Source organism: Amblyraja radiata, chromosome 1 (assembly GCF_010909765.2).
Source record: "Amblyraja radiata isolate CabotCenter1 chromosome 1, sAmbRad1.1.pri, whole genome shotgun sequence".
Taxonomy (NCBI): Eukaryota; Metazoa; Chordata; class Chondrichthyes; order Rajiformes; family Rajidae; genus Amblyraja; species Amblyraja radiata.
Window position 1 is genome coordinate 20014155 of NC_045956.1, and position 5000 is coordinate 20019154.

Below are 5000 nucleotides of genomic sequence, written 5' to 3' on the forward strand. Positions count from 1 at the left end.
CATCTCTGGGGAACATGGATAGGTGACTTTTCGGGATGTGGCCTTTCTTGAGTCTAACCAAGGGTCCCGGCCTGAAACCTCACCTATCAATGTTCTCCTGAGATGCTGCTTGACCTGTTGAATTTCTCCAGCACTTTGTATTCTTTTGTATAATCCAACATCTGCAGTTTCTTGTTTCTACATGTTCTAGGATGGGTTGGGCAAAGACAGTGAAATGAAGATAATTAAAATACCCAAAGATACAAGCTAATAACTCTCATGTTGTTATCTTCTGGTTTGCATTGTTTTTACATTTGCATAAAAACAGTACACAAAAGCGCTTCGATTTTTCGCCACCTTACTCACCATTCTCCTGTGCTGCAAGTGCAACAAGTTTTGTTCCAATCAGTGGTATATTTTAAAAGTTATTAAGTTTTAAAAATCTTAAAAACCGCACTCCTCTCCTGTGAGCCACCACCGGAATGTCGACCCCCCTTCCTGCACAATCGCTGCACTGATTGGCTGCGTCCGCTGTCAGTCACCGGGTGGCACCCGCTTCTGCCCAGTTGCCCAGCACGTCTTCCGGTTGGCGCGGCCTCCAGTCAAGGCAACGTACGGTCAAGGCAACCTCCGGTCAGAGGAGCGGCAACCTCGAGATCCTGGGGAGGTGAGGAGGGAGAGTGGGCGAATTCAGGAAGGGGGCGGGGTAGGAAGGGAGAGGGGAAAAGTGGGGGAGGTGATGATGGAGTCTGGGTGATTGAGAGAGAGGAGGGGGTAAGGAGGGAGAGGGGGGGAAGTGGGGGAGGTGAGGAGGGAGTCTGGGGGATTGAGGGAGAGGAGGGTGTAGGGAGGGAGATGGAAGGGAAAGTGGTGGAGGTGAGGAGGGAGAGTAGGGGAGGAGGGGGGATAGAGGGAGAGGAGGGGGGGGGGGGGTAGATAGATGTTCTATTGCATAGGTTGAGGCCCTTCAGCCCATCAAGTATGTGCTGATACTGTAAAACTGCAACAAATAAGAATTTCATTGTTGTGTTGCCGGTGCACTCTTGACATTTACTTTGATGTACTGAAACCTCGGATTCCCTTATCTTTCTTGTGCTCCAGAATACATCATAAGTGCTTGGTGAAGTACCAGTGTATACCAAATTTGTTTTTTTTAGTTTTGGAACTTACGGTGTGAAAACAGGCCCTTCGGCCCACCGGGTCCGATCCTACCAGTGATCACCCATACACTAGTTCTATCCGACACACTCAGGACAATTTACAGAAGGCAATTTAATCACAAACCCATACGTCTTTGGAATGAGGGAGGAAACTGGAGCATCCAAAGAAAACCCATGCGGTCTCAGGGAGAACGTACTGTACAAACTCTGTACAATCACCTCCGTCCAAGTCAGGATCAAACCCGGGTCTATGGCACTGTAAGACAGCAACTCTCCTGGTTCACCACTGTGCTGCCCCATCTAGTTTGCTGCAGTTTCATTTCATGCCCTTAAAATGTTGATGCAGTACATCATTGGTGGCTTGGAACAATGTCTCTGACACCTGGACTACACAGAAGGCCATAGCAGTTTTTGGCACAATAATTCAAGATTTTCTATCTTGAGAGAGGATTGGGGGGAGGCATAGAACCAGGAGGATGAACAAATCATTTTTGGCAAAAAACTCCAATTCAAATATAACAACTTAAATATCCTCAATCAAAGAGTTGACGAGGGCCCTTATTCACTGGTGGCAAGTGGAAGACTGGACATTCAGTGGTAAAGATTGTAGATGACCTTGCCAGATGAGCTGATGCCAGTCGCATTACCCCCCCCCCCCCCCCCTGCACAACATCAATTTGATCTTCCACTCAAACCATTCAGATCTTAGTTGGCAGTCCCACGTGCTTCACTCTGATATTGGGTATCATGTTGTCCACATCTGTATGAATGAAGATGGTCATCCCATGCACATTCAAAGTGCAAGTTATACACCATTCCATAATGACAATAGATGGCACCTGATGGCAAGCTCAGTGTAGAACATCCTCTGGTATGGCTCAAGTGCAACCTCTATTGCACTATCTGTGCGGAAGTCCACAAATCTGAAAATAGTCAACTTGAATCCTTGTAATGGTGGCATCCCTCCCTCAGCTAGTCACATTCCAGAGTCTAGATCAACATACAGAATGTCCTTGGGAATGTGGGAATTGTGCTGGCTGCTGTGTTCGGAAACTTTGTGATGCCTACAATCTTTGGAAGTGCATCAAATAGTCAGTTTGTGGTGTTAATCCGTGTGCATCTCTTGATTGAATCTCTTTATTATGGACCCAAGGATGATCAAGTTTTCAGGAGAGTTTATAATGTTTCCAAATACACAGGACAAGATGTTAAAAATCCAAAGTGCCAAATATCAACTTACTCCCGATGGTGATGGGAGCCTTCTGCACTCACCTATGCTCCTCCGATGTTGAGAAAGGCTAGTCAGACACGTCATTGGGGTTATCAAGTGGGCACCTACTTTCATCGACGTTTCGCTGATTGAACCCACGACGTCTCCAGTAGGCTCAGCCGTGCATTCTGGCGTCCCAAGTACATACTGAGCAGTTGCTGATCAATCTTAGAGAGCCACAAAAAGCGGCAGGAACTCAGCGGGTCAGACAGCATCCATGGAGAAAAGGAATAGGTGACGTTTTGGGTCGAGGTCCTCCTTCGATGTGTCTATCTTCTGTTTAAACCAGCATCTGCAGTTCCTTCCTACAAATGCTGATTAATCTTTGCTTTGAATATTCCTTAAAGTTAGTAAAACCTACAGGGAATAATGTGCCAGGCGGTGTCTAGACTGCAGGTGGTCTGCAATTGCCACTTGCCCAGACGTGGGTTTTATAGTGGAAACTTCTATTGAGGTGCAGCATTTGGAAAAAAATAAAGTGCATTCAAAACATCTCAATCTGATAGAGGGGGGAGGTGAAAGAGAAAGGATTTCAGAGGTCATCTACAAGGTGGGAGCATTTTCTGATGGTGGCCATTTCGAACGGTCTTCAGAAGGTAATTCCTCTAGGTGTACATCAATAAGGCCCTCTACCAGCTGCCGCGCTGTGTTGCCTTTAGGCTATGGGGAACTGGTATGAAAGAGGTGAGGCCCAGTAGTGGGGATCAGACATTACAGATTGAGCTGTTTTGAATGCACCTTATTCATTTTTCTCGAATGCTGCACCAACATTAACTAAGAATGTCTTCCATGAGACACTCAGCCACAACTCAGATCTCAGAGCAGGGTGAGGGTGTGACTTTTGTGCTTCAACAGAGTAAGATGAAGCCCAAACCATCCCTTTCTAATTGAAAGCTTCCATGGCGAACGGAATCAAGGGATATGGGGAAAAGGCAGGAGCAGGATACTGATTCTAGATGATCAGTCATGATCATATTGAATGGTGGTGCCGGCTTGAAGGGCCAAATGGCCTACTCCTGCATCTACTTTCTATGTTTCTGGTCAGCTTGCTTGTAAATGATTCAACTGATTGTAAGAGCATCAAACACAGGCCAACTCCTCTTTCAACAACATTGCTAAGTTCCAAAAGAACACAAGAAAATAGAAATGCAGGCCCCTCGATACCTCGAGCCTGCACTGTCATTTAACATGGTCACAGCAGATCCCCACCCACAGGCCTCACATCCTCTTTTGTACCAGCTCCCCATAGCCCAAGGGCAGCACAGTGCCGCAGCTGGTAGAGCTGTCGCCTGGCAGCACTAGAGACCCTGGTTCGATCCTGACCATGGATCTCTGTGAAGGCCTGGATTTCTTTCAACTGCTCCAGTGTCCTCCCACATCGCAAAGTGCGGGTTTTTCGGTTAATTGGCCTCTGTATATTGTCCCTGGATTAGTAGATAACGTAGAAGCAGTGTGAATGGGTGATCGATGATCAGCATGGACACGGTGGAGCCCGTTTCCATCATTAATCTCAACTCTGCATCAATTCCATAACCTTAAAAAAAATCTATCTCCTCTTTAAATATTCCATTAATCTAGCTTGCACAACTCGTCAGTGAAGAAAGCTCCAGAGATTCATCACCAAGTGCATAACCTCCCTCCCTCTTTCCCCACATTAAATTTAATTTGCCAAGTTTTAATCTACTTGTACCTTGTATTTTATTGCTTAGTCCAAATATCCTCAGCACAACATGCCCTCCCAACTATTTTTGTGCGAGTACCAAACTGGGATTTCTCAAACACTTCTCCAACTTAGAGACCATTAATATAAATAGCAAATAATTCAGCGCCAATAATTGATCCTTGGGGCATTCCATTAGTTACATCCATCTTGTTCTATGCAATCAGTTGCTCACAGTGACATAATAAAAGTCAATGCAAACATCATTCTGAATTCACACCACAAAACAATAGAAAAAAAAATTGTGCATTTGCTCTTTGTCTATCTTCTGTAACAATCAAATGCTATTATGGAAATAACATATGAGTATTCTGTGTATTGCTCGCTCTTTGTGATGTTCATGTCCTGGTTTGATTACTCATCTCAAGGTAATTTGTACAATAATTTATTACCTTTTATGTTTTAATGTTTTATGTACATCTGACATGCATACATCCATAACTCGCAGATTTTGCTTAGAAGTTCTTTCCTGGATGGTACTGCTATAGATAAACTATTGTAGTGGCAGAAGGTTAGTTTAGTTTAGTTTACAGAAACAGTGCGGAAACAGGCACTTTGGTCCACCGAGTCCACCCAGACCAGCGATTCCCATATTAACACTATCCTACACAGACTAGGGACAATTTACACTTAAACCAAGCCAATTAACCTACAAACCTGTACGTCTTTGGAGTGTGGGAGGAAACCAAAGATTTCAGAGAAAACCCACGTGGTCATGGGGAGAACATACAAACTCCGTACAAACACCACCCGTAGTCGGGATTGAACCCGGGTCTCTGACGCTGCAAGCACTGTAAGGCAGCAACTCTACTGCTGTGCCACAGTGTCGACAAAGTTATACACAGTTCCTGAAATTCAGGCCTATTGATTT